Consider the following 13,048-nt stretch of genomic DNA (forward strand, 5'->3'; position numbering starts at 1 on the left):
GATTAGAAACTGGTTTTCTGAAAGGCGGCAGCGAGTGGTGGATGATGGAAAATAATCAGCCTCCAGTGCGGTTATTCGTGGTGTGCCACAAGGGTCTGTTTTGGGATCACTGCTGTTTGTCATTTTTATAAAGGTGTTAGACGCAGGCATAGGGGATGGATTAGTAAATTTGCAGACGACACCAAAGTCAGTGTGGAGTAGTGGACAGTGTGGAAGAATGTTACAGGTTGCAGGAGGACTTTGATAAACTGCAGAATTGGGCTGAAGGGTGGCAAATGGAGTTCAATGCAGCTAAATGTAAGGTGATGCACTTTGTGAAGGATAACAGGAAGGCAGAGTACTGGGTCAATGGAAAGATTCTTGGTCGTGTAGATGTGCAGAAGGATGTTGGAGGCCATGTACATAGATGCCTGAAAGTTGCCACCAGGTGTACACTACTGTTAAGGCGGCATACAGTGTGTTAGATTTCATTCGGAGATGGATTGAGTTCTGGAGCCGCAATATCATGCTGCAACTATCCAAAACACTGGTGCGGCCATATTTGGAATATTGTGTGCAGTTCTGGTGCCCATATTTCTGGAAGGATGTGGAAGCATGGGAAAAGGCGCAGAGGATATATACCAGGATGTTGTGTGGTCTGGAGAGAAGGTCTTATGAGGAAAGGTTGAGAGACTTGAACGTGTTCTCAGCGGCAAGAAGGCGGCGAAGAGAGGATTTGATAGAGACATACAAGATGATCGGAGGCTTAGATAGGGTAGACAGTGAAATTCTTTTTCCTAGGATTATGACATTAGTGTGTATAAGGGGGCATATCTCCAAATCGAGGGGCGATAGATTTAAGACAGATGTCAGAGGCAGGTTCTTTACTCAGAGTGGTTAGGACATGGAATCCACTACCTACTAATGTAGTTAACTCAGCCACGTTAGTGAGATTTAAACAATCCTTTAGATAAGCACATGGGTGATTTCAGGATAGTGTAGGGGGATGAGCTGAGAATAGTTCATAGGTTGGCGCAACATCAAGGACCAAAGGGCCTATTCTGCACTGTATTGTTCTCTGACTATTGTGCTACAAGAGATTTTTACTGTCTTAAACAGAGTGATGGATCTTGTATTGTGGGCTTACGAAGTGTCACTGATCTCTACCAAACATGTACGAGGTAGAGAATGCTGCCTGACCTGCTGCGCTTTTCCAGCAACACATTTTTCAGCTCTGATCTCCAGCATCTGCAGTCCTCACTTTCTCCATGTACGAAGTAGAGCCACGACAATAATAAGAGGCTGCAACAGGAGGGGGACAGGTAGCTCCATACAAAACCCGACTCCTTCTGAACAGTTTTCACCACAAAAACTGAGCGCCTTCCAGAAAAGCACCTCTATAGCCCACAACATTTTGCCCCCACAATCGTGGTATCTGGCTGTGCACTAAGAGGCGTGCAAGAGTCTGTACTGGGACCCTGATACGCTTGGTAAAGAGTCAAATCATCTGAGCATTGAGAGCCCCACCACATTGCATGCATTTTCTATTGTTTTCTCTCTGTTCCTGACTTCCCTTGTTTTTCTTAATGAACCTGGTAAAAGTTGTTATTACACACACCTGCACAAGCTGTGAATTGAACCCAGGCCCCTCGGTCCAAGATTCGGGATATTTTCACCGCGTCACAAAACATCGACTCGAACTTCCTTCGTCCCTTGCCTGCTAAGTCACGCCTGAATCAACTCTGCAATTGGGAGGAAGGGGCGGAACAGGAGGACCGAGTAGAGGCCGGTCCTCCAACCAGAGTGAGTGAGGAGAGGGGCCAAAGCATTCTCGGGAGTGAACGCTTCAAGATTGGTCAGAGAGCAAACTATTTTGCAGGATTGATCATTCTCACTACATAGTGGAGCATTAAACCTCTCTTATAAATCAATGTGAGATTTTAAGAAATACTGTAGTTGAAATGTAAATCTGATAACGTACATATTTCCAATCGATTTACATAACTCGAGTAAGAAACTTCTTTTCAAGCTCCCAGAACGACTGGTAATTTGCATACCTGGCCGTTATGGTTGATTTGGACCGGACAATCTATTTGACTGTTAGACATCTCTATGACTATAACTCGACAAAACAATTGTTAATGAATAATATTTTACCCATCAGTCTGTGCAGTTATGAATATTCTCTCTCAATTCAATGATAACCTCAGACGCACGCGTGGTTTGGTTTCAATACAGAGCATGCGCAGTATCACATTGGTCAGGACAGAGAGAAATGGAGCTGCTTTCTCCGGCAGCGGCTGCGATCGGCTCCAGAGAGCGGCGCTCAGAGCCGGTGTGTGGGAGCATCGCGGGGAGAAAGGAGCGGAGAGAATTCACAAGTCCCGGATAAAAGTTAAAAAAAACGAAAAAGTCCCTCCAGGCCCGGGTAAAGAGGTGGCGGTCTCTGATCAGGGAAGTGGTCCAGGGTCACGGCCGCCATTTGTTTGAGGGAAGAGTGAGGATGGTCAGGGCCGCCATCTTGAGAAGGTCAAGGTGCAGGGGGGCGGGGTTATCGGGGTCTGTAGAACAATCAGAGGAAAGGGAAGCCCCATTGTTATTGATTAATTCCACGAACACAGCTTCACTGGGCGATCCCACAGGAATATCCTCTCTCAGTCCTGCTGGGATGTTTCACCCAATCAGAACCAGCAGCTCTCCTCCTCTCTCAGCTCCCCTTCTGTCCTTCCTGCAGCATCTGTCCCCTGGAACATTGAGCTGCCTGTCCTGTCCCTCCCTCAGCTGTTGTTTCTGTAATACCTGTGATATCCCAGTCCCATCTTAGATTACTTCACTAAAGACAGGAATGCACCCGATGGATTTTTCTTATCATCAGCAATTGTTTAATACTCACTTACCTGTTTTTAATTAAATCTTTTTTGAAGCATTTCATTCACATTCAATCATTTGCAATGGCGGGATTTAAAACTGTCCAGAGAACTTTTGCTGAGTTTCTGGATAAATTGCTTCACAATAATGCCCCTAGGCCATAACTTCGTCTGCTCACAGGTTGCACGTCCCAGTACAACATGAATCAAAACCCTTTCTTTGTGCACAATTATTTGATGCTGAACTCTGGTGATGTCACTCAGTGTCTCTCCTTGTGCGGTCCCTCACTGTGTGGGTCTAATTGCTGCCTCTGTCAGCGTCTCTCACTCTTGCAGCTACTCCAGATCCTGAGCCAACAGAATTCTCCACTCCAGAGAGATGAGGCAGTACAGGCCAGGAATGGAGACTGGGATTTTCCAGATCTCTGTGGGGCTCAGTGCCATTTTACATGTGTAACCCTCACAAGCATCAGTCTAATTTCCCATTCTGCCTATTTCTGTGTCTTCTACAGGTACTTGAAGGAGTTACTGACTCATAGACCTGCCAACTGCTAGTTGGGAAGATGTTTGGTCAGCCAGAGAGAAAAAGGTCAGGGAGGTCAGGAGCCTTATATAAATCCTGCCACCAGGTAAGATTACACACAGTGCACAGAGCAAAGAGCAATGAGAGGGCTCCAAACATCAGCTAACAGGCCATGACATAGATATAGTGCTGGAGGGGGAGCAGACTCGCCTCAGGCTCAATCACCACTTCTACTTTAAGTTTTATTGTACTGAGATCGCATCGGGAGTTCCCAGTTTTCAATCAAGGCGTGTGCTGTCTTGTTGAGCACCAGGACAACAGAGGGGAAAACAGGCCTGCAATGAGAGAGTGGTAATGCTGCCTGGGATCTTTCTGTTAACTATTCCCTCTCCAACATTGTATCTATGGCTCATCTTGTGGACCAGTGTCTTCAATCATTCTAACTCCTATAACAGTTCCTATCTCTGTCTTCTCCTCCCCTCTCACCAATTATTTCACATATTTGAAACCTCCAGTCCAGATGACCATCCGTATCGCTGTAACTTGCTTCAGTCTCTACAACATGCCTTGTCTCGATAGTCTCCTCCTCCAACAACTGGAGACATAGGGTCTGTTTCTGTGCTGCATGACTCTTTGTTTGATGTTTCCTAAATGGAATCAGTTGCATTTGCCTGTGTTTGGCCCATATCCCTTCCAATCTTCTCCTTTCCATGTACCTGACCAAGTGTCATTTCCATGTTGTAATTGTACTTGATTTCACCATTTCCTCTGGCAGTCCGCTCCATCTATGCACCATCCTCTGTGGAAAATGTTGCCCCTCAGCTCCCTCTTTAAATCCTTGCTCTCTCACCACATGTTTATGGCTCTAGATTTGGACTCACCTACCCTTCGCAATGCACCTTACTTAAGCCCTACATTGTTTCATACACCTTTATCAGGTCAACCCGTGGCCTCCTCTGCCCAGGAGAAATATTGACGACAATGTTACAAATATCTCCAACTCATGTACTCAATGTTCTGGCCACTGATGACAAGTGTGCCAAATGCTGCTTTCCCCTCCCTGTCCCCCTGTGATGCCACTTCCAAGGAACAATGTAACTGCACCCCTTGATCTCCCTCTGTTCGACAACACTGCGCAGGTCCCTACCATTAACTGTTTTAATCCTCCCTGGTTTGTCTGAACTAAATCGAACACCTGAATTAAATTTCATCTTTCATTCCTTGGCCCACTGGCCCAGTTGATTAACATCCCCTTCGATAACTATATTCCCTGCCCACTCTTCCACTAATCTTGGTATCCACAAACATACTAACAGGGACTCCTATATTTTCACTCAGATTGTTTATGTAAGTGGTGCACAACAGTGGCCCCAGCACCAATCCTTACAGCACACTGCTGGTCAGAGGCCCCAGTCTGAACAACAACCCTCTCCCACCACCCTCTGTCTCCCACTGTCATCCCATTTTGTATCCAGTTGGCTAGCTCTCCCTGATCCCTTGTGACTTAACCTTACTAACCAATGTATCATGGTACACCCTGACCAAGGGTTGCTGAAGCCAGAAACAACGTCTGTTGCTCTGCCTTCATCTATCTTCAAGTCAAATTTGTGAGGCATGTTTTCCCATGCACAAAGCCATACTGGCTGCCGTAATCAGTCCTTGTCGTTCCAAATACCACCTACCTCTCAGAATGACCTCCAACAACTGACGCACCCTGATGTCTGGCTCATCAGTCTGTAGTTTCCTGGCTTCCTCTTGCAGCCTTTCTTAATTAATGACACAACATTATAATCATAGTCAGAGAGTCAGACCACACTGTTCGGTCAATGCTCACCATACTCGAAAACTGATCTTGTCCCACCTGCCTGTACCTTGATCCTATCCCTTCAAACCTTTCCTATTCATGTACTAATCCTAATGTCTTTTAAACATTGTAATTGTCCCCACATTCACCCCTTCCTTGGGAAGTTCAGTCCACACACAATCTACTCTCTGTGTAACAATGTGACCCTCATGACTTTTTTTTTAAATGTCTCTCCTCTTACACTTAAAAATGTAGCTTCTAGTCTTGAAACTCCCCTGTCCTTGGGAAAAAACCAGCTCCCATTAACTCTATCTATTCCCCTCATTATTTTATAAACTTCTACGAGGTCATCTGTCAACATTCAGGTTTCAATGAAAAAAATATCAACCTATTCAGCCTTTCTTTAGAACTGAAAACTTCCATAACCAGCCACATTCCAGTAAATCTCATCTGAACCCTTTCGAGCTTAATAATATCCTTCTGATAACTGGGCGACCTGAACTGAACACAGTATTCCAGAAGAGGACTCACCAATGGCCTGTATAATCTCAATGAGACTTCCCAACTCCTATATCCAAAGTAATGAAAGCAAGTGTGGCAAGTCCCTTTTTAACCATCCTCTCTCCATGTTGCAAACTTCAAAGAATTATGTACCTATACCTCGAGGTCCCTCTGTTCTACAACACTACTGAAGGTCCTACCATTAATTGTATAGGCCCTGCCTGTGTTTGTTGTACCAAATGCATTCCGTCGCATTATACAGATTGAACTCCATCGACAGTTTTTCAGCCATTCACGCATTTCATCAGGATCCCTTTGTAATCTCAGAAAACCTTCTTCACTGTCCACAATGCCACCCTCCAGTCTACCTGCCTATCACACATGGTACAGATATCTCTGCTAGGGGCCCTACAATTTCTTCACCAGCTTCCCATAATGTCCTGAGATACATTTAATCAGGGCCTGGGGATTTATCTACCTTTGTGGTTTAAAACCTCCAGCACCTCCTATTCTATAATGTGGACTCATTTCAAGATATTGAGTTATAGAGATGTACTGCACGGAAACAGATCCTTCAGACCAACTCCTGCATGATGTATCTAGTCACATTTGCCAGAATTTTGCCAATATCCCTCTAAATCCTTTTTATTCATATACCCATCATATAAAATGTATTTCTATCAGCCTCCACTATTTCCACTGGCAGTTTATTCCATAGACTCTGCCGGAACCAGTTTTCCTTTAGGTCCCTTCGAAACGTTCCTCTCGCACTTTAAAGCTATGCCCTGTCGGTTTGGAAACCCCCAGCCTGGGAAAAAGACCTTGTCTATTGACCCTGTCGATGCCCATCATGATTTTAAACACCTTTATCGGTTAACTCCTCAGCCTCCCATGTTCAAGTGAAAACAGCCCCAGCTTATTCAGGCTTTTCCCTGAAGAGCAAACCCTTCAACCCTGGCAGCATCCTTGTTCATTTCTTCCGAACCTTTCATGTTCCATAACATCCTCCCGATGGCATTGAGACCAGAATTGCACACAGTATTCTAATAGTAGTTCAGACAAACATGGTTTAGTCCCCCGAGTGCCCCAGTCTTTATCCACAGTAAGTTCCAAAGTGAAATATTTGTTTCGGATCCTGTAGTTGACTACATTGTTGGCTTCATTGATCATTATGGATACCTGTTTTGTCCCTCACTCTTCTTTTGCTCTTAATACACTTATAGAATCTCTTTCAATTCTCCTTAACTTTCTCTGCCGAAGCTATCTTATGTTCAGTCTTTACGTTCCTGATTTCCATCCTAAGAGTATTTCTACAGCCCCGATGCTCCTGAAGGGATTCACTTGAGTCAGCCAGTTATGTGCCCCCCTGTTTTCTTGACTAGAGCCTCGAAACTCAGCCAGTATTTCTTAATTCAGTCAGCATTGAGCTGCACACTAACAGGAACACGCTGGTGCTGAACGCTCCTTTTATCTTGATTGTAAAATATTCCTATTTGCCAGACTTGCCTTTACCTGCAAATAGCCTCCCAGATCTACTTTTAAAATTTATGTCTAATACTATCTTGCTCCATGGTATAACTTGAACTTGTGGACCAAGCCTGTCCTTTTCCATTGCTATTTTCAAACTAATACAATTGTGGTGACTTTCCAAAGTGCTCCCCCACTAACACCTCAGTCCCATTCCCGACCTTGTTTCCCAAGGGGAGGTCAGGTTTAGCCCCATTCTCCAGTTGGGCCACTTACATAATGACTGTGTACCTGTGCTGACATCTTCAGACATCCAGGGACTTGCCCACCAAGGTCCCTGTGTTCCTCAGTTCTCCAGGAGGACCTACCATTCATGACGTATACTGTTCGCTTACGAGACTCCCCACAGTGCATTACCTCACAGTGATCAGAAGTAAACACTGTCTGCCATTACTCTGCTCAGTTTATCACCTGATCGATATCAGACTGCAGCCTGAGACCATCCCCCTCACTGTGGACAACACCCTCACTTTTCATGTCATCGATAAACCTACTAATGATTCCTTCTGCTTTCATATCCGAGATATTAATCCGAGATGGTTCCTGCACAGATCCCTGTTGTACATCCACTGGACAAAGGCTTCCAATCGTAAAAACAATCCTCCACCAATTGTGGATACAATTTATCAACTTGCCTTGGATGCCATGGGCTCTTCCCTTTTGGACCAGCCTTCCATGTGGGACCTTGTCAAAGACCTTAATGAACTCCATGTAACCCACATCATCTGCATTGCCCTCATCAAAATCAGAGGACAGTCCTCAAGCAAATCCATACAGACAATTCCTAATATATTCCTGTCCTTTCGAATGTTGATTCATCATGTTCCTCAGAATTGTTCCCAATAATTTCCCTCCCCCTCCTATCAGACTATCTGCTGTGTAATTACCTGGCCTATCCCTGCTGCTCTTGGTCAAAGGAATCACATTAGCGATCCTCCAGTCATTCAGCACTTCAGCTGTGGCCAGTAAAGTATTAAATATATCCGCCAGGGCCCCAGCAATCTGCTCCATGACCTCCCATAGCAGCTTGGGATATATTTGATTGTTACTGGGGATTTCTCCACCTTTTTGCCTGTGAAAATATTTAATGCCTCCTCCTCATTGATCTTAAGATGTTCCAGAACCTCACCATCCCTGGCTTCAATGTCTTTCTCCTGTGTGAATACAGATGGGAAGGATTCATTGAAGACCTCACCTTCTTCCTCTGGCTCCATGCACTGATTGCCCATTTGGTTTCTAACAGGCCCCACTGCTTCGTTGGGAATTCTCTTACTCTAACTGTACTTATTAAGTACCTTGTGGCTTATCCTTAACATTATTAGCTCAGGATATTTTGTGACCGTTGTTTGCCTGTTCATTTTTAAGGACTACAACCACCACCCCCAGCATCCACCCCATTCCCCCTGCCCCACACACTCTAGACTTTTGAATGGCTTCGTCTGTTTTCATTGCTCTGTATTTTCTTTCTCAAACTCACAATATCACTTGATCAGTATTTGCTAAATGTGCTGTTTAAGCCATTCACTCCTCGCAAAACACATTTGCTCTGAATTCTCACTGCATCACATTTAACATCTCCCGTGTTCCAAATAGAGACTCCAACAAGTGTAGTTCCTTGCAGTCGAGGCTTGCCAGTCTAATGATAACGTTGAATGACAGTGATAATCTAATGATTAATGGCCTCCCCAAGTTTAGATACTTAGCTTCTGCATTACCCTTATCTTTTTCCATAATGTCTTTGAAGCTAACAGTTATGGTCTCTGTGATCAAAAAAGCTCTTCATCTCTGTCATCTTGTCCAGAACCTACAGCCCACCCTGTCTCTAACATTCTCGAGTCCTTACCAACCTCCCCATCTGTGCACCTTCCTCCAGCCTGGAGAGCACATGATATCACTGTAACCCTCTCCAGTCTTCACACCACTCATTCATTCTCCTATTTACAATAGTGGAATTTGAACATGGCTGAGTTTCTGGATAAATAGCACAGCGATAATACCACCAGGCCATCACTTCACCTTCTCACAGGTTTCCCATCCCTGAGCACTGACACCAGAAGCAAAATGAATCAAAACCCCTTCTTTCTACACAATGGTTTGTTATGAAATCTTCCTGCGCTCTGCTGATATCACTGAGTATCTCTCCATTTGGTATTCCTCACTGTGAGGGTTTAATTGCTGCCTCTGTCAGTGTCTCTCACTCTTCCAGCTACTCCAGATCCTGAGCCAACAGAATCCATCTCTCCAGAGAGATGAAGCAGCACAGACCAGAGATGGAGATTGGGATTTTTCAGGTCAGTATGGCAATTATTACCATTCTGCATGTGTTTCCATCACCCTAATTTCAGAGACTGTCTATTTCTCTGTCTCCTGTAGGTATTTAGGAAGTTCCCGACTCAATAGACTTCCCAATTGCTGGGTGTCTCATCCATCACCTCATTGAAGATGGTTGGTCAGCCAGAGCGACAAAGGGCAGGGAGATCTGGAGCATTCAATAAATCCTGCAGTGAAGTAAGATCACTCACAGTGCACAGAGCAGAGAGCAATGAGATATCTCCAAACATCGGCTAACAAGACATGACACAGATACAGTGCTGGAGGGAGAGCACAGTACAGACACACCTCAGGCTCAATCACCACCCCCACTGTATGTTTTGTTGCACTGAGACAGCATCGAGAGTTCCCAGTTTTCAATCCAGGCCTGTGCTGCCTTGGTGAGCATCTGGACAACAGAGGGGAAAGCAGGCCTCCCACGAGAGGCTTGTAACCGTGACCAGTCTAAAGAGTCCTTGCTAACTCTACAACCCTCAATATTGCTAACTTCATCCAGTCTCGACAACCGAGCAGAAAGCAATGAGAAGGCTCCAAACCTCTGTTAACAAGACATGACATCGATACAGTTCTGGAGGGGGAGTACAGAATATCCCCACCTCATGCACAATCACCACCCTGGCTTTAAGTTCTGTTGTACTAAGACTTGCTACTCTCCAACGCTGCATCTACGGCATGTCTTGTGGACCAGTGTCTTCAATAATTTGTAACTCCTATAACAGATCCTATGTCTGTAACCTCCTCCTATCCCAATCATCCCTCCACATATTTGAAATGTACTGCATTCCAGACTACCATCCCTGTCGCTGTAACTTGCTTCAGTGTCTACAACATGCCTTTTCTAAGTAATCTCCTCCTCCAATTACTGGAGACAGAGTCATACAGCACGGAAACCGTTCCTTTGATTCAAATAGTCCATAATGACCAGAGACCCTGAACGATTCAAGTTTCCCTGCATTTGACCCAAATCCCTTCAAAGCTTCTCCTCTCCATGTACCTGCCCAAATGTCTTTTGCATGTTGTTATTGTACTTTGCTCTACCACTTCTTCTGGAAGCTCATTCCATACCTGCACCATCCTATGTGTGGAAAATGTTCTCCTCCAATCCCTTTTACGTCTTTCTTCGCTCCTTTCATATTTATTCCCTCTAGAACATAGAATGTGGCAGCGCAGTACAGGCTCTTTGACTCTCGATGTTGCGCCAAGCTGTGGAACAAATTTGAAGCCCAAGTAGCTGACACTATTCCATTCTCATCCATATGACTATCCAATGACTATTTAACTGCCTTTCAGGTTAGCAGATCTACTCCTGTAGCTGGCAGACCTGAGGAGAGTCAATACAGTGTGTGAATAATCCTGGGACCTGAGAATGGTCAGTACAGTGTGTGAATACTCACGTGGCCTGAGAATATCAATACTGTGTCGCCTGTGATTGCCCCAATGATGTGTGAACAATCCAGTGGCCTGAGGATGGTCAATAATGTGTGAATACCCCTGTGGCCTGAGGATAGTCAATGCTGAGTGTTAGTTATCCTTTGGCCTGAGGATTGTGAACATAGATTGTGAAAAATCCTGCGGCCTGAGAATTTCAGTACTGTGTGTAAATAATCCCGTCTCCTGAGAATGGCTAATATTGTGTTTGAATGATTCTTTCCTGAGGATGGTCAATACTGTGTGCGAATAATCCTGGGATCTGAGAATGCACAATACTGTGTGTGAATATTACTGTGGCCTGAGGATGGTCAATGCTGTTTGTAAATAATCCTATGGTCTGAGAATGGTCAATATAGCGTGTGAAAAATCCTGCGGCCTGAGAACTTCAATACTGTGTGTAAATAATCCTGTAGGCTCAGGATACTTAATACTGTGTGTGAATTAATCTTATTGAGTGAAGATGGTCAATACTGTGTTTGAATAATTCTCTCTTGAGGATGGTCAATACTGTATGTGAATAATCCTGGGAACTGAGGTTCGTCAGTACTATGTGTGAATATTATAGTGGCTGAGGACAGTCAATGCTGTTCGTGAGTAATCCTGTGGCCTGAGGAAGGTCAACACTGTGCGTGAATAATCCTGAGGCCTGAGAATATTCTATTCTGTGTGTAAATAAACCTGTGGCCTGAGGATGGTAAATACTGTGTGCTAATAATCCGGTGTCCTGAGGATGATCAATACTATTAGTGGGCAGCACATTGGCACAGTGGTTAGCACCAGAGACCCAGGTTCAATTCCCACCTCAGGCGACTGACAGTATGGAGTTTGCACTTTCTCCCCGTGTCTGCGTGGGTTTCCTCCGGATGCTCCGGTTTCCTCTCACAGTCCAAGGATGTGCAGGTCAGGTGAATTGGCCATGCTAAATTGTTCATTGGTGTTAGGTGTAGGGGTATGGGTGGGTTGCGCTTCGGCGGGTCGGTGTGGACCTGTTGGACCGAAGGGCCTGTTTCCACACTGTAATGTAATCGAATCTAAATGTTTGTGAATAATTCTTTGGCCTGAGAATATTCAATACTGTGTGTGATTAATGCTGCAGTCTGAAAATGGTCGGTACTGTGTGTGAATAATCCTGTGGCCTGAGAATATTCAACACTGTTTGTGAATAATCCTGTGGCCAGAGGATTGGAAATACTATATGAATATTCCTGTGGCCTGAGGACAGTCAATACTGTGTGTGAATAGTCCAGTGATCTGGGAATGGGAAATAATATGTGTGAATAATCCTATATCCTGAGGATGGTCAATACTGTGTTTGAATAATTCTCTCTTGAGGATGGTCAATACTGTATGTGAATAATCCTGGGAACTGAGGTTCGTCAGTACTATGTGTGAATATTATAGTGGCTGAGGACGGTCAATGCTGTTCGTGAATAATCCTGTGGCCTGAGGATGGTCAATACTGTGTCTGACTAATCCTGTAGTCACTGAAGTGTTGTTTTTTTGATTAGCAACTGGTTGATCCTCTCCCTCATATGTCCCTCCACATTGCTGCAAACCCCTCCAGCTGCAGCAATCCGTACTGGCTTTGTAACACTGTTCAGGCCCTGATGACTCTCTGTAACACTCTCAGCACATTCGTCTCTCCCTGATCGTGTCATGTCATTAAACGCTGACAATGATTCCCCTTCCCACAGCCCTCCCCCTGCTTGCAGACCCTTTGCAATCTCTTTAAAACTAACTCCTAAAACACACTCTCACTTTAGGATTTTAAGTACTTTTTGGTGACCTTCTCCACCTCATAATCTAATATGATCCATTTTGTTCTGAGTGAGGGACCGGTGGGAATTTCTTGCTGAGGATTTGTCTGTTTCAATGAAATGTTCTTTTGTTGAGTGTTTTACTCTGTTCTTTCAAACGTTTTCCACTGTCCATTTACAGACACATATTTCAGTCCGTTGAGCCTGTTAACCTTGGTCAGTTCTACTGTCAAACTTATGTGATTGGCTATTTTTGTTTCTAGTTGTAGCTTGGCCTTTCTGTGATTCACTGAAATGCTTTAAATTAATTTAAATTGCACTTTATCGC

The 13,048-nt window shown here is 44.6% G+C and overlaps 2 long non-coding RNA genes across 3 annotated transcripts in view; one reads left to right on the forward strand and one right to left on the reverse strand.

The window, feature by feature from the left end:
- Positions 1 to 1,711, reverse strand: part of LOC140458559 (uncharacterized) — a 44,535-nt gene extending 42,824 nt beyond the window's left edge. For both annotated transcript variants that reach the window (XR_011953537.1, XR_011953538.1), the window contains exon 1: positions 1,598 to 1,711. This is a non-coding gene — a long non-coding RNA (uncharacterized lncRNA). The remainder of the gene's footprint in view (positions 1 to 1,597) is intronic.
- A 534-nt stretch (positions 1,712 to 2,245) lies between these two features.
- Positions 2,246 to 11,333, forward strand: LOC140458562 (uncharacterized). The gene is made up of 4 exons (XR_011953543.1): positions 2,246 to 2,314; positions 3,359 to 3,475; positions 9,408 to 9,492; positions 9,575 to 11,333. It is a non-coding gene; the product is annotated as an uncharacterized lncRNA (long non-coding RNA).
- Positions 11,334 to 13,048: the final 1,715 nt, after the last annotated feature.

Source organism: Chiloscyllium punctatum, chromosome 33 (assembly GCF_047496795.1).
Source record: "Chiloscyllium punctatum isolate Juve2018m chromosome 33, sChiPun1.3, whole genome shotgun sequence".
Taxonomy (NCBI): domain Eukaryota; kingdom Metazoa; phylum Chordata; class Chondrichthyes; order Orectolobiformes; family Hemiscylliidae; genus Chiloscyllium; species Chiloscyllium punctatum.